The following is a 21,752-nucleotide window of genomic DNA, read 5'->3' on the forward strand; positions in this document are numbered from 1 at the left end:
TGTATGTATAAGTATTAATAGCATCTAAATCTGCTTAACGTCTTTTAACTTTTACGATTAGTTGCTAATCCACAGCCAAAAATTTTACCCATTAAAGAATGACAATTATTATTCGGATGCAATGAAATCGAGTATTATCGTTCCATCTTTCACATAATTGATGTAATCCAGTATACTATTGCTTGCCATTATCAGCAATTTCTCTCTCTCTTTTCATCCCCGCGAGACAGAATTCACATAAGCGAAAGCACATAAACATTAATCACAAACCTCGCTGGCTTTCGCAAAGAAATACATTGCCGTACATCGGTCTGACGATGCTGTTGCGAGTTCATTTATTATCGTTACTCGGAAATTGCGACGGAGTAAAGGAGCATAGAAAGATTTCGAGTTTCTTAACTTTTGGCCCGGGGTTTTTTCTCCGTTCTTCAGGTATTCCGGAATGCACTTTTGCGCCGACAACATCGTCTCTCGCGACGGAAACGATTCCCATATTCGCGCAAACGAGAACTCGGCTGTTTTCACTTGAACGTTTGCCCGAAGCCGTTCGATCTCGGTATCATATACCGAGTGTGCAATTGGCTGAGAGATCGTTTCGTTTTGCAAATTGAAAGTCGTACGTGCGGAGACGAAGGATCAAACAAACCCGCGTCCCCTTTATCGAATCGTTCTCGATCTTTTCAATTTTGTCGCGTACTCCGTATTCCGTACGTAATTGTAAACGGAGCTTATCAAAAATCGCGTATATTTCTTCGAATTTTATTATTAAAGAATGCATAAATGAAAGGAATTACGTAATAATTTGTGGAATTTTCTCTTTGTCATACATGAAAATCTGTCTATATTACTATGGTAATTTATGACGAATTAGCATGATAAATTCATCAAAATGCAAATTGTCATGTTGAATTCATGAATTATGTCGCTCCACATTGAAAATTGCGATACCCAGGGTCTTTGCAGCGAATATTTATTCAATACATCATTTGTATAAATGTCATTATTCTTTTAGCTTACATAAATTTGATGATTTCAATGTAATCAGGGTGTCTACTCTCTGGAAAAACATGGGAATTCTCAGACTTTTTTTATATTTGAAAAAATCAGACACTTTTGGAATTTTATTGGGATTCAGGAAATTAAAAAAAAATTCTCTCTTTGATAATTTTGCTCTTATATTGAAATCAACAAACCAATTAAATTATATATTTAAAATATAAAAAAAATATGTATACATATATTATAAATATAAATCTATTTTTGTTTGTATATTCAATATCCCTCTTAACAAAATATAGAATAGATAGTTCATATTTTTTATTATAATTACCGATAAAAAATTAAAAATTCTTTTGCATGAATAAAAAACATTAGAAAAATGCACACAATAAAAAATTCTAGATTTTAGAAAGTCGCATCGAAAAAAGTCTAAGAAATTCTCTTTGCCTGAAATTTTGAGCAAAACAATCTGGAAGATCAGAGATTTTTTTTACAAAATTTGAGTAGGCATTCTCTCTAATAATAGAGTTTAACAGATACGAGTTTAAGAGATACTTTTACATTATATGTCGGTTTAAAGATTTCTTCCGCACTGCACGAAATGTAAAATACTGCCGGATATCTTCGCGAGAGTGGCGTATAATTTCGTATTTTTTTTTCTTTTCCTTTTTTTCCTTTGATCATTTATGCGCAGTATGTCTTCCGGCGTGCTCGAGCGACTGCGGATCTTATCTCGTTTGAAGCCGACGAAAGTTTTGACGTGACGAGGCTCCGAAGATTATATCGATGTATAGTTTTCTCGTAGCTCGAGACGACGACGCGAGAATCGCTGAGGAAAATCTCCGTGCTCGCAAGCAAGAAAACGAAAGATGAAGGGCCGAGAAAACGAAGAGAAAAACGCAAAAAGCGATATTGCCTTACGTCGCGTTTTTATCGGAAACGTATAGCATCGTCCGTGATATATACCGATGAAAGTCCCAGGGCAGGATCATAGTTCATTACGTATTTTCGTCTGCCTTTGAGTTTTTCTTTTCTTTCCGATTTCCGATGTTCGTTACGTACGATTTACGACGACGTTTTACGTGTCACATCGTGTTTCCACTCGGTGACGGTAACAACGCGTGAAATTTTATTTTCTCGCTCTTCCACGTGTTCCTATAATTTCGATCGTTCGTATATTTTATCTCGTCTCTTTTCGTTCGAATCGAAAAACGATTGTCGATTTATTCGATGGCAAAGCGACAAGGGTAAAGTGCGGGGGAAATGCGTTTTTCGATTGTCGGATTCTGTTTTTTTTTTTTTTTATTTTTCAGATACTGAAAATAGCAAAGTGCTGTTTGCACGGGTTATTTATTTTTTTTTTTTTGATAGTGGAACGGCTGGCGTACCTCTGGAGGTAAAATAAGTGGAAAAATTAAATCCCGGTTATTTCCAGGCGACATCACGAGGGATCAATCGAGACACTCGCAAAACAACGAAGATCAATGCCGGCGAGAGCAATCAATAATAATATCTCGCTATTCCACGGAATAATAAAACGCTTAACGCGCAGCCGGCGTTCCACGACTGTCGCATTGGTCTTATTGTTGAAACCAGCCAGGACGCATTGTTGGAACTTTTTCGATTAAAACTTTCACAGTGGCGTTCCTTTTTTTCCCTTGCATTGCAGCCGAACGATCATTTACGTTCTTTCTGTCTTCGAAGATAAATCGGATTCGCTTAAAACAAGAGGGTCACAAATCGAAAAAATCGCCGAAAATTTTTATTTTAATCTTCTGATGTTCCTATCGCGAGAAATTAAATTGAGATATATAGTTAAGTGATAATTTATATTACTGATTGTTGTTCTAATTCCGAATTTATTGTCCCTACTAATTAAAAGGAAATTGATATTAAAGAAGCAGATGAAGATGAATTTTTATGCATTAATATCCGTGATATATTATTATTCGTATCAATCATCTCGAATTAAAAAATAATTGAATTTATCGATACAACAGCGAAATTGTTAATCACAGTGTTAATTTGTAAGATATAGATATCTCTAATAATAATATAAGTTAGTATAAATTTACTAATTTTCAAGATAATTAATATTTAAAAAAAATAATTATATCTTTGCACAATTTAATATCCGTTTCTTTAAAGAAATAAAAAAAGTTTACAAAATCTTCGAACAGAATTATTTTAGATATAAACTTTTATATAAAATATAATAAAAAATAGAGAGAAATTAAAGTTTCTTATAAAGCTAGTACTATAATACTAGTATTTAAATAATCAAATCTTAGAAAAATCATCAAGTGACATTTTATGATGAAAGTATATAAAATTGTTTTTTATACGAATTGACTCACACTTACATTCCCATCCCAAAAAATCTAACCAAACTCTATATAATCTAAAATGTTTATTTTCTTATCGTGCGATATATATATATATATATATATATATATATATATATATATATATGAATAATTCTAAATCTTAAATTCTCATAAATTACTTGAAAGATATACAAAATTATATATTACTAGAAGTCTCATACATATGTCTCACGCATCGTAATGACATAATACTTTTAAGTATTGGATAATAGCATTAACGATTATATCAGAGAAAACGGATTATCTGATAAAATCCCAGATTCAGCCGGATAATTGGAGAGATACTTTATTACGCACACTGCACCGCGCGATTGGCCAGATGGAATAAATCCGCCAAGGATATTCAAGAAAAGAAAATGAACGAAATCATAAATTCCTTTCTCTCTTTACTCTTCTCTCGCTGTCAATTAATCCTCAATAAATTCTCTCTATTACTTTCTGACAATTTAAAAATAAAATATATCAATTATACATGTGAACACACTTTGATTTATTACTTTTCGATTCTTGCTAACGCAGATCTTTGATTGTACACTTCAAATATATAATTTACATCTCTTATATAATTATTTTCTTACGTCTTAATCTCGTCTTTATAATAATTGTATCTACTAAATCTAATTTATTGAATATGTCTTTGGATTCGATTTTCACTTGAATAAACAACTAATTTTATTGAATTTAATATAATATAATTTTTATATAATTTTATTGAATTTATTGATTGATTAAAATATGTATGTGATAAATATATAGAATTATTATTTAAATAAGATAATATGAATTAATAATAAATACACGCACATACATTTATGAACAATATAATTTTTATATTTTATTATATTTCAAAATACTTGGGAATAAAAATAATATAAATTTATCTTTACATACGTTGTTTTTAAAATAATCTTCTGAAAAAAAATAACGCGTCAGATTTATCACGAACAGAGCTTTCGTATTATTAAACGTTCGCGAGAGACCACCCGATCGCACGATAGCGGCTGGCAAAAATGAAAATGATAATCCCTACGGTTGGCCATTAGCTTTTTATTTACTGTCGCGCGATACAGGTATAAACGTAGATATCTCTCGCCAACAGCGCAACACCGTGTCCTCCCTCATCCTCTCCGCCTCTTTCCATTTTACCGTTAATTGCGACCACGTCGGAGAAAGCGTTCCGTAAAATACGTTTATCACCTCTTAAAGTCGCGGCACCGTTGCCTTTGTGGGACCCCATTAATACGCAAATTGCAGCCACCTCGAATTTCTCGCGTTTCCCTCCTACACCTATAGCCAACATCGTGCTATCGGCCCTTAATTAAGAGGCAATTTTCCTTCGATATTATGGAAGATCTTGTCTATTTACACATGCGTGAATAAGAATTGGGCCGAAATAAAGTGGTGCAAAGCGAAACAATTTGGCAAAATTGTTGTGGAATAAACTGGAGCGGAAAAAGAGAAAGATAAGATGAACATATTGCAAATATTTCTTAGCTAGAACTATTGAAAATAAAGCTGCAACTCTTAATTATTTTTAAGTTTCCATGAAATGCTAGATTCCACACATATACTTTTTTTAAATAAAATAGATTGTAGACGTGTGTTGCGTGACGTATCTGTGATAATTCATATAATTTATATTTATATTTTTATACGCTAAAAGATAAAAAAAATGTAATTGTAAATACTTCATCAACAGTATCCTAAATTTTTATTTCATTTCTAAAACCAGTGCATATTATTATAATTCGGTATTTGAATAAAACTAAGTGAAATATATATTCATATCACAAATGATTATGCCTTGCTATCGAGCTATAAATTTCATTGTCCGACTTCCATAAAAAGAAGTTTCTATTGAAAGTTTCTATTCTATTCCAAGGTAAGAGAGAACATATAACGACAGCGAGGAAGATATTGGTCGTTTTATGGACAGTCGGTCGGTCCATCGTATCATAAGAGGAAGAACACAGTTTCGGAATTCCATGGTGCATCGTAAGGCTTAAATCAGAAAGAGCATAGAATCGCGCTTTTACGATCTTGGCTCAGCGCGTTCTCCCGAATTTTATGATCGCGCCAGATTACGATGCAGTTGGAGAAATAACGTAAAAATATATTCCGGAGAAGAGGAAGAGATACGAAAAGAACAGTGGTTTTGTCATATCGTACGAGAGAGCCGACGATAACTGGTCGAAATAACACCCGCTATCGCCGACAATTACTCAATTGTTATTACTTTGTTTTTCGTACATACAAAGGAAATGTAGTTTCGAGTGAGCGATTATAAGAGAATTTTTCGTTGAAATAACACCCGCTATCGCCGACAATTACTCAATTGTTATTACTTTGTTTTTCGTACATACAAAGGAAATGTAGTTTCGAGTGAGCGATTATAAGAGAATTTTTCGTTGAATATTTTGCTCCAATATCTTTAAACATAAAAAAACGAGCCTTTATAATTGAAACATGACTTTACGATATTATAAATCACAGGGAATTACTTTCTCTTGAATACAATCAATGTATTATCATTGATAAGTATAATTGATAAGTAATGCTTTCAGTTATAAATAGCATTGCAAAAGTAAAAGAAGCAACACAGTTAGATAGACTGTTTCAATCAGTGATAGTTTAAAGTACATCTTACATGTATGTGTATATCTTATATGTATTTTCCAATGAATTTATCTTATATACAATATTATAATACATTACATATGCATATTACACTTCTTCATTCTTAAAGATATGGTAAAAAAATTAACTAAATACTTGATCACAAGTTTAGACATTTTTTTAACAAAATATATTCCGTGCAATTTACATCATATATAATATTGTAATATATATTAATAATTTATATGTAATATATAATATTCATAAGATAAATTCACATACACATATTTGGAATATATTTTATTAATTAATATATTAAAAAAATAAATATCTTGTGAAGAGTTTTGTTTATTTTTTTATCATATTTTAAGAATGAAGAAGTGTAATATGTATATAATTCTAAATCTTACATATTACATACATGAAGTCTTACTGCTAATTAGTGAAACATAACACGGAGGAGCAAAGTATCAATATTTTCGCCCAAGATCAAGGAAATATTCGTTTATCTTTGGTAAAATCTCATCACATGCTTTAATCAGTGACATTTCACTGATCAATCTAAAAAAGTGTGATTTTATATATAGAATATATAAATTCTTCTCATCAATTCACGATAATTATCGTCTTTATTATTGCAGTATTTTTTCGAAGTTTAATAATAATAAATATTATCTCCAAAATTTGGCTATAAAAACGTAGAAAGCAACGTATTTATTTTCTCTGCATTTTTGCCTGATACTGTCATACATGTGTATGCACGTTTCTTCAAAAACCTGTTTCTCTACCCACATAATGTGATATGCACGAGACGTTTCGCGGAAGCGAAATAAAAGCGAAATTTCACGGTCAGATGTCCTTTAGTTTGATCAAGGAAGGCTCGAATTTTTTTAACGGAATGTAGAGAAATTCTGAAATTTCTGTCTTCGTTAGAATTAAAATTATAATATCTTATAATTTTACAAATAATTTATGTGTGGCATTTCAATAATTTATTATTTTTTATTATATAAATTATATTTTATATTATATTATATATATAAAAATGAATTATAATAAAGCCCATAAAATACATAACATTCTGTAAAAACTCTTGTCTGGAATTTGTACAAATTATACAAGAACGTTTACTTCTAAAATATTAAAATAACAGGGTGCAAAATAATCATATATTTAAGCTTGCTATTTAGCTTTGTAATTGATATAGAAATTATTCGACAGAAATTTGCTGAGAGAGTATTTTGAGTCTTTTTGTGACGGATATACACTTAACTTTTTTAGTCGAGTACACTTTGAACGAAACGACTGGAAAGCAGCGTAAAAATGCCGTTCGAGAATCGAATGTCACTTCGGAGCGAGGTGTTTGTGAAAAGAGCGCGGGTCATGTTCTCGATTTCCATCCTGTGGGTGAGACTGGTGAACCCGAGAAGTTTGTGAAACCGTCACAAACCGTGCTTGCCGACCAGTTCTCGCATTCTAAATAAAAGCAGACAGTGCGACTTTCGGGACGCCAACTTTTAAGGATGACATAGTGACGTGACTCGAGTGCAGACGCGAAGTTGCTATAAATTTTCGCCAACTTTTCCCGCTCCGTTTGTTAATCCCGGCTGTGCTAAACAAAAGGCATCGATCAAAGTGTAGTAACGTAACTTCCCCGGAAAACGCGTATCTTCCAAAATAGTAAACGACAAGTAATGTATGGAAGTACAAGGAGAGTAGAGAAAAAAAAGGAAAGCGAATTTATAAGAAACGCCGATCAAATTTAGAAACTTAACTTGTTTCACAAAATATATAATAAATATAAGAGGAATTAAAAACGCGTACATCGTATTTCTAGTTTTTTTTACAAGATTTCTTTTATATTTATTATATTTATAACAATGTGTTTAATATATCGAATTTATTTCAAGTATGGATTTAATGCTTAAAAGTCATTAGAAAAAGTTTGCACAAACATATTTAATTTGATTTTGTCTCTAGTTTTTGTATTTTAATGTATGTCTGTAAACGTTTTAACATTCTTCTTTTAAGGCATCAATTATTTTGACTTTAAACGAGACTTAAATATGCGTCTATCTTTATTTATTTAAAAAGAAAGATAAAGATAGACATATATTTAAGTCTCCCTTAAATCTAAAATAATATTGGTGCCTGACCTATAAGTCTTTCAAATTTTCCAAATATTCTTTACACTTTCTTCTTCAATTATCTATATGAAACATAATTATTTCATATCCTAGAAATCAAATAAAACATGCATTCCAATACAAGATAATCATTTTATTCACATGAACATTCTTTCATTACAATAAACAGTAAACATTTGAAGGCAATTTAAAAATAAATCTGATATTAATGATCGTTTTGATTAACTCCAAGATTAGCTAAATTCGTGTAGCATTCACAGAAAAAAAGAACATTCTTGTTTTAAAAATATTTTTAGTTTTAACATGGAAATCTTGAAATGAGATTATATTGCGAATAAAAAATAAAAGAAAAATATAATTGCTTGAATAATTGCTTACTTGAATGAAGCCATTTTATATAGTTCAATCAAGAAAAATATATTCTTATGATTTTCAAATCAAAGATTATAATTTTCCTAAAGCAGAATTAAATAATTATATATTCTTGAGGTGACAATTAAAATATTAAAATAAGATTATAATATTGAAATTTAAAATTATTAAATTCTCCTAAGAAGATTATAAATCGTTGCGTATATACGAAACAATGAACGCGATAGTTTAAGTATATAAATTTTGATTTGACATTTCTTTTTTTTCTGCGTTCCTTTTAAATCCGATACCGAAAAAAGGTGAACGCAGGCTGACTAATACGAACACGGAAAGAAGAGAGAAGGCGAAGGAGAGAAGGAAGCGAGAGCGATGCTTGAGAGAGCGAGAGAGCGAGAGAGCGGCGGAGAAGATGATAAAGGAGTGGGAGAGGGACAGAGGCATACGTAGATAAACGGGCGCGAGCGAGAGACGGCGCGACGCGGCGACAGAGACGGCGATATCACGGGCGATCGCACCCGAAGCTCTCCCGCGCCCGTCCCAAGTTAGTTAGCAGTCGATGCGCGCACGCCACGCGGTCCGGACGTTCGTCGCGGCGCCGCTCCTCTTCCTCCTCCGCCTCCGCCTCCTCTTCTTCCGCGCTCCTGCGTCGCTTTGTCGAACAGCACGTCCGACGTTTACGGTGGGAAACCGCGGTTTCCGTCCGAAAGTGAGCTACCTTTTCCCCGAGCGAGCGGTCGCCGAAACTTCCGCGATCGCGATGTGACCGGCCCGAGATTTCCGGGTCTTCTCCTTGTGCTCTAGAAGGAATTCTTTCGAATCGGTCGGCATTTCGTTGGTATCGCGTATATACCGCGAGGGTGACAGGATCTCGCCGGGAAGAAGGATCGGCGGGGAGCGAAACGACGGATTTCGCTAGTTATAAACAGGTAAAGAACGATCGATCTTGATTTATAGGGTGCTTTTCGAGAGACTGCGCGCAGATATCTCAGATGTTTGCCGCGGATGAATAATTATTGACTGCAATGCAGTAAAGGAGTTTATCTCACGTCTAAGCAAATTACAAGAGAAGAGACAAGTGATGCGTAGACGGCTGTTATTACCGTCAATGGATCTAACGACCTGCCTCTTACCCCTATTTTAGATCGTAGCGTTAAATCTTTTTACCGAGATACGGGATATTAAAAATGATATTAAAAATATTGAATGGATATATCGGGGAATTTATGAAATATAGATTGGATAATTTATATGGAAATATCCGGAGTTATTCGGAGACAGGTCTGGACACTCGGGCCTCTCCGTTAACCGTAGATCAATCGCATAATGCCGGCGACAGGATGGCGTTTATTAATAACTTGGTGACAAGCAAGTGACACATGTGCGTAGACAGCGTTCTCCAAACGTCGTTTGCGCCGGGTTCGCCTGTTTTTTTTTTCTTTGTGACATAACGATAAATCACGGTCATTCCTTGAAGCGCATTTAATGAAGCCTTCTCCTCCTCTCGATGCGATTATTCGCGACGATTATAAAGATCTGAATGAGTCACTTCTCGAACGCGTAAATTCTCCGCCCGCGAATCGTAAAAGTCGCGAGCAGATCGAAACGACACACCCGTTTTCGCGACTACTGCAGAAAAGTTTGACGTATAAGAGAAGACCGCGATATACGCTGCGCTATCGATCCTTTTGTGTTGCGAAAGAAGTTTCGCGGCGATGATATCATCGTTTCGCTCCTCGCAAAGTTCGGGAGAAGGTCCGCGAATGCACGATGAAATTAGTTATTTAAGCATGAGTCACCCAGAGACGATAATTTTCCATTATCGTAACGTCAAGTTGATTTACTTTTTTATTGACGTCCACAAGGTATATCGGGGAATATGACATAACGTATGACATCACTGATAAAATATATATAAAATTATACTCATTATAAATGTAGCATGCATTAGTGTTAAAAATATTAATAATAACATATTTTTATCATGTTTAATGATAATAATATAATAATAATAATATATTTATAAATAAAATAATAATAATATATCATATTGTATTTAATAATAAATAATAAATAATTTTCTGCGCGTGCATAATTATTTTTTATTAAAAATAATGACATAGTATGTAAGAGAGATAATTCTTTTGAAATTTACATAAGCTTTTGTTTCGTCAATCCAGCTGTTTGTGTCCGTCGTTGACGTCATTTTAAACGCGCAATCTCTTTCTCCATTTCATATATGTTACAATAAAATCGAGAACACACGAAAGATGCGAAATTCAGAGATGAGATCATTGCGTGTGCACGAAAGTAGGCGTTCTGACGACTCAATGAGCGATATGACGAAGGTCGCGCTTAAGTCATCGGGCGTGTTAACATTTTTATTCTTGCCCCGTTGCGGAGAGCAGGACGGAGGACGGTTGGCTGCCTATCTCATAAAGTCGGGAGAGACGCGAAATGTTTTTCTTATCTACGCGTTATTTGCATAATCCGCGCACCCCGACGTGCACCCCCAATTTATCAGGCGCGACGCGACGAGGGCTGGAAACGTGTTTGCGAAAACTATTCCCGGCTCGCGTCGACATCACCGGTGATATAACGCGAGAAGTCGGATAGATTGCGAAGTTACACGTACGTCAAAGATGCGAGACAGCGAAGGAGGCAAGCGATTGTCACGGGCGTCGCGACTTAAGGCTGCTGCTAATTAACCAATTAGCTCGCGACAAGTGAGATTTGCGTCACATCTGCTCGCGAAGAATAGAAACTGCCTTGTATGTATATGTATCGTACTGCCGCAAACTTGCGACCAAACAGGCAGGCTCTTTTGTCGCGCAAAACTTTGTTATTTTCTCATTATTTCGCGATCAAATTGCCGCTCCAACGTTACGCTTCGTTTGACAAATTATTTTACATATCGCTTGCCGAAACAATGCCCTGTCTTGTTTCAGAATGATTGAAACATTATCGTGTCATGCCATTCCAATTATTTTATGCGTTGTATTCCGCTCTTGAATTTAATATTTTATTATAAAATTATTTTACTGCTCTTTAAACTTGATATTTTATTATACAAAATTGAATTTTTGATTATTACATTTATTATTAAACTTGATATTTTGTTATATTCTGTTTTTAATTTTAATATTTTATTCCTCCCGCATTTTTTCGAAACGTAAAATAAGTTTTTGTAGAGCGATAATATTTTTCATTATTTATTCCACATTCAGAATTTTTTTATAATGAAAACACAGAATTATATTTAACTTACGTTTAACTAATTATGATTTACTCTCGCGTATTACTGAGACATATTCGGTAAACATGTTTCGGATAATATTAAGCGTATAATGAAAATTAATTTTTAATTTCAATGAAATTGCGAGCTGAGTAAATATTTTCATAACTCCTCCCTCTCGCGCAAATATAGCGACATATGTGAATTTCGTTGTCAAGGTTTCAAAACGAAATATCGGATGCACCTGACTTGACGCCTTATTGCTCGTAATTTTATGCGTCAGCCGCAACATTAAGTTGCATTCTTATTAATTATTTATATACATTCTTAAAGACAAACAGACGAGAAATTAGCATTACAATTTGCTGAGGACGACTTTTAATGTTATATCTAAAATCTTCTAATTTTATGATGATATTTTGAATAACTGAATTTTATGTGTATCTTTACAAAAAGGTATCTATACAAATTATTTCGCACAATTTTAATTCTTATATTCTTTATATTAATAATTATCTAAATATGTAGTATTGCGGAAAAATTAATTCAAAATTTTATCAATTTTATCAATTTAGATTTTAATTAAATGTGTTATATATATTTCCGATATCTCTATGAAAAATCCTTTATTAAAGTTATAGTAGTAAAGAATAAATAAATCTATTAATATAACATAGCAAATTTTATATAATCAATGATGATTATATACAGGATGAGTTGTAAAATATCATCAAAGATATTAATGAAGAATCAAGAAATGATAAAGTTACTAGATAAAATTACTTGAAGTTATTCAAACTTAGAAAAGCATAAATATATATTATCAATTTTTATAAAACCTGGTACAAGAAAATTTCATTTTGCATACTTAATTTATTTTTATTTGAATCATTTTCTTGACTGTGCATTATCTGGAAAACACTTGAACTTTGCTTAATAATATTTTTTATTATTAACATTTCCGAAAATATTCACTTTGCGCGTCCTAGTCTTTATATTATGAACACATTATATTAAATATGCAAAACTCGGTTCGTGCATGCATCTGAGATATTAATCCACTTGTAGTTTTTGATTACAGCATTACGCTGCCAGATATAAATAACGTCGTCCGGAGACGATAAATCTCATTATGATAAAACGTCGCAGACTTTGCGTTTAATCGGAACGTGACGTGTATCGTGCAACATGACGATTAATTAAGCGAGGTGATCAGATATGCAAATTCGCCGCCACCTCATTGAACAATTTCGATCGAACTAATGTACAAAGTTTGCTTCGGGTTAATGGAATACGTTTTGCAGACACGTCGAAACTTTGTCCACAACTTATCAGATTGTTTTCGGCATCTATAATTATTTCATCACCTCATTACTGTTACATCACGAGAACTGCGAGTTTACCCGAAAATCATCTATCCTTTCGTAATGCTGGTGGTTACGTTGGCTAACGAAGCAGTTAATTAATGCATTCATCAGATATGTAAATTAAAAAGTTCTACTTTAAAGTGAGAAAATTAATTCCCGAGCTTTTGAATCTCTCTATGGAGTCTTGATATGCATATGAAGCATGTTTTATCTGGCTACAATTACATATCGTTGTAGAAATGATACGTTTGAAAAATTTGCGTTAATTAACAAACGTTAATTTTTTTATTCTGTACCGTACGTAAAATTAAAAAATATTTTTTTCTCAGAGAAATAAAAACAATAATACATTAGTTTGTGTGTAAAGACTTTTAATTTCGCGTCAACGGTCAATCACATATGATGAAAAAAAAATTGTTTTGAAATGATATTTTTAGTCGGATCACGCGATTTAAAGTTTCTTTGACGCACTTGATTTTATTTTTAGATCGCTGTTAAGGACCTCGTTCTGTTATCGCTCGCGTGAGTGATCCTTTCGGAAGTTGGTTAACCGGCAACCGGCTCTCGGGTCGCAGTCTCCATGGGTGGGGTTCTCTCTCTCTCTCTCTCTTTCTCTCTCTCTCTCTCTCTCTTTCTCTCTCTTTCGTGTCTAGACCACATGCTTCGCACACGTGTCACGTTATTATGTCAATCGTTAACACACACATAAATCCATGAACGGCGAAGGAACTTTGGTATGCCAAGAGCGTAGCCGGATAAAGATAGATACCAGTCGTTAACATAAATCATCGTCGGCTGGAAAATATTTCCGCGACATTTGCGTGCTTCCGAATAGAGAGAAAAATATTTCTCTTGAATCTATAAAACTATATGTCCGTGTAATATATATGAGAACATCTCCGCAAATGTTTATTAAATTATTAAAATATCTTATTCTAATTATTAAAATATCTTCTATCTAATTATTAAAATATCTTTCTTTAAAAATTAATTGGTAAAAAAATATATAACGTGATTTTTTTTCACGCATGTTTATTAAACATCTATATTTAATAATGTGTTATAATATTTATCAGTTTTGATAGTAAAATAATATTATAATCCTACATATTATTTGTGATATGTGATAATCGACAAATATTTGTATATAATAATCATTTTTGTTAATGAATATTAAATTATAACAAACCGTACGACATTTGCAATTTGATAATCTCTGCATAAACATGCGCGATTATTTTGCCATTTCCGGTTTGCATTTCCGCTGAAATATGAGTTGCGGCAGCGTTAGCATTTTTTTCCCTTCACCATAGGATTGTTACGAGGCTCACTTTCTCGAGTGTGCGTCACTTTTGCATATCACATATAACGTGATTTTACCGAAAATTTGCGCGACGTAAATCGACGCTTTTGGCGAGGCAAAAAGCTTATATCTCAACGCTCGTATCTCTGACGTGCATAAAATATGTATGTACATAACCGCAAGATATCAATATCAATTTGCTTGTATACATACACATCTAACGTTGATGATAAAAAATTTAATCAACCGAAAATTACTTGTAACGGAACTGATAGAAATATAAATGTTTTTAACGTAGATTGTGTCCGCATAATAATTTAAAAAACGAGATCCAGGAAAGAGATTCATCTTTCTTCCTCTCTCTTTTTCTCATTTGACATTATAAAATATGATAAATTAATAAATTTCCTTGGAAGCGATGAAAAGTTAGAGCTTTCTTGGAACTTATTATGAAAAACGAGACGTAGATAGCTCTGGATGTAGCGTTTTTTTACATAAGCTCACTCTTCGAGATCCTCTTTGCGTAATTAAAATGGGATATCGTATCCCATGTCACCTGGATGCGCGCAGACGGCTCGTTATTAGGTATTTCTCTCAAGTAACGGCGCGGCCCTTTCACTGGAGAAGCCGTTTCTTGCCTCGAACAATATCGCGGAGGTTGAGTTTGCCTTTTAATGAATCCACTGTTTCTGGCGTCGAGTACATTGACGAGACGTAGCCGACGTTTCCGGTTGCCTTTGGTCGAGGAAAGAATATTTCACCGCGCGAATATTTCATCATCGTTGCAGACGCAGCTGTCTCACATAGAATGATATAACCAGAGAAGATTTTTTTATCATTATTCTTGTTTACACATACGCTCTGGGATACAAGTTTCCTTTAATATATACACCAAGAATGTATGTGAAATAAAAATAAAACTTGGCGAAATTGTACGACGGGCTCAACTTTGTGAGGATACACTTTTCGTTATTTGCATTAAACGCGATACGAGCAGAAATTCAATATCACCGTCGAGAGTCTATATTGATTGGCGATATTTGAAGAGAGGAAAACTTGGGCTCTCTCTCTTTCTCTCGTGTCTCTTTATCCGTGTCCTCCGTTTGAGGCCATACTCTCATCTCCCGTTCTCAGAGAACGCTGCACAAACATCGTAAGGGTGCGGAGCTCTGGACCCTTAATGGATCTACTGTTTACATCCCGGAGAAGAGTATCGGCGCACGCTCTCGCAATCGCGTCGCGCTTCGAAAATCAATCCCTCTATAGCATTACGAGACATTTCCGCCCGCATTTTTGCGATTCGTCCACAGAATCGCTTCCACCGGATTGCCACGGACCAGACGGCGCCGTGTCTGATGTTTATGAGAATAGTCGATGATATTCGAGGCGAATATTACGAGTATGTAAGATGAATCGAAGATATATCTTATTCATTAAATATAGATTTAAAGAAAATTTAAAAAAATTCTTTTAAAATCTAACGGAGAACGTTGCAGAGATTATTATTTAAATTATATTTTTTTGTAGTGTTTTATTCGCGAAAAATACTATAAATGACATTTTATTATTATTGAAAATTATTCTTTTCACGCTCTGGATAAATAAGATTCTTTTTATTCTTTTTATATTTTGGATAAATAAAAAATTTAATTCCACAAAATCTTATCTATATTTTTTTATAAAATATATATATATATATATATATATATATATATATATATATATAAAATAAAGAATTGGAGAACGAACGAAATTTGTTTTTATTTTTGACGTTTCTATTTGAGCACATAAATTATTCGTATGTAATGAATATCTTTTACAGCGATCGTATGACTTTTAACGAAGGATATTTAACGCGGATTTTTTCACGGTATCCCAAGTATCATCATTAGTGTATTTTTAAAAATGTCGAATATGAAATGCAATGCTTCACTACGGTCGCAGCTATATAATTCGAATCGCAAATACTGCATACTTTAATGAGCACTGATCTCGCAGTTCTCCCTGTGCTTGTAACAAGATAAATTTGCGAACTAAATGAATTTAAAAGCCTGACGAATTCGAAAATATTAATATATTGAAGTGAGATCAACGTACAGTACCGATCAAAAGTATTACATTATTTATAAAAACAGGGAAATCGTTACTTTAACGAAAATAACATATATATAAATATCATTAATTTATATTTCATTATTGTTATTTTATACTTTAAAATGTTAAACATTAAAAATTATTTAATAATGATAATAAATATTGAATTTTTGATTTTTTAAAGTAGCATCCCTTTGTTTTCAATACAGCTATACATACTTTGCCATTTTTAATAAGTTTTTTAAATGTTGTTATTATTGATATTTGTCATTCCAGCATGTTTGCAAATATTATCACAGTTTTGATTAATAGGTCTCACTTTTCTGACATTTTTATCAAGTTTATCTCACAATTATTCAACCAGATTAAAATAGATACCAGATAAATTCGATATTAAGAGAGATAAGAGCCTATTTTAAAGAATCAAAGATTCAATATTTCTATTACTACTCGTTATAATTTTTTACGATCTTAAAGTATAAAATAATAGTAATAAAATATAATTTTATAACACTTACATATGTTTTTATGTTCATTAAAATAATGATTTCCCTGTTTCTATAAGTAATGCAATACTTTTAACCGGTACTGTAGGCATCGTGCTGCGCGTCTCGTTAAAATCAGCTTTGTCCTCGAATTATGACAATATTCATTGCCTCGTTACTAATCAGTGTAATTACCTGAAATATTCCCATAGGACATTTCGCATAAATTTCATGATGAAATGCTTGTTCGATGCTTTCTTTATCTCTCTGTCTCTGCGTGTCTCTCTCCCTCCCCCTCCCTCCCCCCTCTCTTTCTCTCCCTGCTTTTATCTGTAATGCGTTATTACGAGATCTCGTAATTTGATTTTCCGCACCGAAACATACGCATAGATGTTCAACGTTAGCGAACTTGTAAATTGAATTGATTTCACTGCTTGTCGCATTAAAGCTCTTATTTTTCCATTAGACTATCACAATTAATTTCGCGATAATGATTTTCCCGCAGCAAGTTCGGAGAACAAGTTGCATCGCGAAAATTAGTCGCACAAAGTGCCTTCCGTTATTTTTCTTTAATTACTTTTCCATTACTGGCTTCTTCGTGACGGTCGAAAGTAAAGTCCTATCGAGGACACTGCTGACGCACTTAACATCTTAAAAAAGGAAGTAAAAAAAATAATCGCAAATCGCCACGATAACAGTATTCGGCAAACAAATGCGGACTTTCCACTTTCAATATTAATAAAATGGATTTATTGTGAATTATTTTTTTATTTCCACGCATATAACTTTTCACAAACGTATTATACAAAAATATAGTCACGTTAGTCAAATTATAAACACATAGAATAAAAAAAGATGTGGAACGGAAAATTAATTAAAAAATTGAAAAATATATGGCAGAGATATTTGTTTGGCAAGAGTTTAATAAAATACATTTTATTTTTCAATCGTTACCATAAACTTTCAAACGAACGGGAAACTTTTTTGCATTTTTTGCTTAACATCAATACAATCCATTGTTATTATTTATTCCAAATTTATTCACATGTTATTTATTCCAAGTATATTTATCTTTCGCACATCTCATATATTGCAATTAAATCTTCTTTTCGCGCGAATTCTTTCAATTGAGATTAGATCAGATTAAGTCTAATTGCACAGCCGAATCTTCCCCATTCGCGTGCACAACCGCAATTAGCATTAAACGTCGTGATTCTTATCAAGAGTCACATTTTTATCGGCGCTTCCGGTAAATCTTGGTAGCCTTTATCAAGTTCGAGAGAGCGCGACGGCCATTAAGAGCGACTGTGCGACCGAACATCGATTCTTCCTCTTAATTCGGGGGAAACGACATTACCGCGCCCCTGCCACCGACCGGTGCCCACTAATATCATCGTCGGACCATGAAATTCCCAGCTGGAAACGACTCGCAGTATTCCACGGACGTTAAAGCCCCGTAATTGCATCGTCGCAAGCGAAATGCACGAAATGGTCGCCTCGCTCGAGAAAGCGCGGCGATCAGTGCATTTCCACGTTATCTTCTCGCGCTGCTGGCTCGCCAAATGTTAATTAACCGTGAAAGCGGTTGCGAAGATCTTGGATCTACTTTACGTGCCTGAGAAATATGAATTCCTCCGATAGAAGATAAAAGGGAGATTTCTAATCGATTGAGAGGGATCGCTTAAAAATATAAATATCATTCCAATATAATATTTTATTAGAATGTTATTTTTAATAACAAATATCTATAAGACCTATTTAATAGAAATTTATTTTTTTTATATCTGTTAAATAGTATATATTTTTTCACTATCTTGTACGTAACTTAATTTGATTATGCGTGTATAATTAATTATTTACATTAAATATCATACATGACAAATGTACATACGCACGGTTATTAGTAATTATAAATGCTAATTATTGCAATCTATAATTGTATTGTAATGATGGCGTGACGTAATTATTTCCAAACCGAGAAATTGCGTCTCCATTCGAGTATTTCGTAGAGTTTCGTCGCATTTTGGCTGCCGGTTTCGGCCTCGCTTACTAAATTTAGTTCGTTGTCCGAAGCCACCATCTTGGAATAATCCTCTTTCGGCGTTTAAGCTATTTCGAAAGCACTTTAAGCTTGGGGTATGCTCCTTCATATCCCTCATCGCTGTTCCCTGTCTCAAGGACTGGACTTTAAAGTCTGATTCACACGCAACTGCAACTTAGCGGCATAGCACAATGATCCCGAGTACGTGATGAGATTTCATGATTTCCTGCAGCGATATTTTACGATATTCAGTCTGCATGGTTCATTGGCTCTTATGTCACTTGATAACATAACTCATATATTTCTTATCATATATTGTGCAAAATAATTATCTCAATAATTACATCCGAGTAATATAGGAATTATATTGCTCTACTATATATTTAAAAAATTCAATTTTATTTCAGATTTTTGTCTAAATTTATTTCTCTCATAAAGATAAAAAATATTAATCGATTAATATTATAGAATAAGAAAATAATGGTGTAATATGTCAAATGCATTCCGACACATCTATAACAATATTTTGTACTTAACTTTCTTAATGAGAAAAAAATTACATTTTCGTACATGTACTTTCAATTAATTACAATATCAAACTTGTCTGTTATTGTCAGTACAGGTACAATATTGTTCGGTAGAATTAAACGGCTGTCACGAGCATTGTTTTAAATACCGGTCGCAAAGGGAAAGGACTTGTCGGACTCGTCCACCGCATTTTTTGGAAACCGCGGATGTATATTCACGGTCCATATATCGCGGAACAGTGCAACAACCTCCCGATGGTTATTTCGGGGTGAGTCTCGAGAACGCGCCCGTGCGAACTGCACGGACTCCGGGAGATACACGCGCGCGTGTATCTCCCGGAAAATTAATTTGCCCGGGTCGCATCCGGGATGCATATATACCTGGACCGTTCGTTCTAATCGGCCGGACGTCGGAAATCTGACTTTGCGCACACGGAAGTGCTTACATTAGCACTCGCAAATAGCTGGATAGACTGAATGGCGTCGAAGTGGTGCTCGTCGTGAAGGATAATTTAATGACCTGATGTAGAAAAAAAAGGGGTGAAGGAATATACATTCTGTTGCCATATCGAGAGAGGACAGAAATAAAAAAAATCGATATGTGAAAAGTTTAAAGGCGATTACGCGAGCTTAATGTAAAAATATTTTTCTATTTTCTATACTTCCTCCAGAGGATAGATAGCTTCAAAATGGCACGTTTGCGATTTTTATTTTTAAATCGCACACGACCTGAATTATACGTTAAATATAATTATTTTTATGAATAATAAATTGATATGGAAATTGGTTGAGAGATATAAAATATTTGAAGAAAGGAAATAAAGAGAAAGAGAGAGAAAACATAGAGAATAAAAACAAAAAATTAAAGTAATAAAATTCCATCAAATATATTTGACAATTTTTCGGAAGAAGCGACAATCTTAAATTTAGAGTATGATGTAAAATTTTACATTATCAGATTATATTCACAATATCAGCACATATTTTTTCACATATTACAATATTGCAAAATATTTATTACTGCTGTAATAACATCATCGATTTTGCCAACGATTACCAGGCCATTTGGGCGGATTAGAATGAACATTGATTTGATCGGACATCCGTAAAATACGTACTAGGTGTTATGTGCTACTCGCTGTAAAATCGCATTAGGTACACGACCGATAATCGCAAATCGCGATAACAGCATCGCATTACGTTGTCATATATACGTGATGGATGCGCATCACATAAATTACTTACTAAGTACTTTTTTCAGTCATAAATATAGCTTGTCAATCAAACATATAAGGGCCTGATTTTTTATGCAGACAAATCATATATAATCACTATATATTAATATAAAATATATAGGCAGAACGAAATATATAACTTTATAACTTTCAAAGATAGCAAAAAATTTTTTATTTTTTTGCTATCTATGCAAAATATATAATAACATTATATTTTATATCTATGATGTAAAAGAAATGTAATTTTAAATTTGTTCTGGTAGTATCATTTTCTACTGGTAATATTTTTAATGCAAAATAAATATAAATTAAAAAAGTATTTTTGCTGAATTTTATTTTTGTAAGTCATAGATTATTTAAGTATAAATAAGAAAGATAGGGTAGAGAAAAGTATTCTATTTTTAATAATACACCCTGTATTGAAGTTTACCACGAGTATTATGCAAATACTATTTTTCTTCTATTCGTATGTGGGATTCGGATCGATATCTTCAATAGGGATTTAGATATTCTGGGACGAATCTCATGTCAGGATAATCGAACTGTAAGAGATTTGTCAACGAGCAGGGAATACGCCGCAAGGAGCATCGTAAAGTTCAGTAGAGTGTGCAAAGATCCTATAGGATCAAGCCGTACATAGCCCTTATTAGTGTTCCTCTGCTCGTATAAGACTTTCGATTTCAGACTAAAAAGAGAGCGATACGGATCAACATTATTCGTCACTCGAATATTATATCGAACATTACAATATCATTCATTAAACTTTTACGAATATGACCCAAATAACACGTCCGATTTAAATATATACGAGAAAGAAAAGTGTTGCATTTCTAATAAACTCTGTATATTGACATTTGCCACAAGTATTATGCAAATATTATTTTTCCTCTACTTATATATATGGGATCAAGATCGACATCTTCAGTAGAGATGTAGACATTATTATT

The 21,752-nt window shown here is 33.3% G+C and overlaps 1 protein-coding gene across 9 annotated transcripts in view; it reads left to right on the forward strand.

Moving 5' to 3' along the window:
* Positions 1 to 21,752, forward strand: part of LOC105251814 (guanine nucleotide-releasing factor 2) — a 69,184-nt gene that overhangs the window by 29,381 nt on the left and 18,051 nt on the right. The window contains exon 1 of one of the 9 annotated variants that reach the window (XM_020027717.2): positions 9,051 to 9,447. The exons of the other annotated variants lie outside the window; for them this stretch is intronic. The gene's annotated coding sequence lies outside the window, so the exon portion shown is untranslated. Of the gene's footprint in view, positions 1 to 9,050; positions 9,448 to 21,752 lie in introns of those variants that run through there. 9 annotated transcript variants of the gene reach the window in all.

This window comes from Camponotus floridanus, unplaced genomic scaffold (assembly GCF_003227725.1).
Source record: "Camponotus floridanus strain SB8 unplaced genomic scaffold, Cflo_v7.5 scaffold4, whole genome shotgun sequence".
NCBI classification, from domain to species: domain Eukaryota; kingdom Metazoa; phylum Arthropoda; class Insecta; order Hymenoptera; family Formicidae; genus Camponotus; species Camponotus floridanus.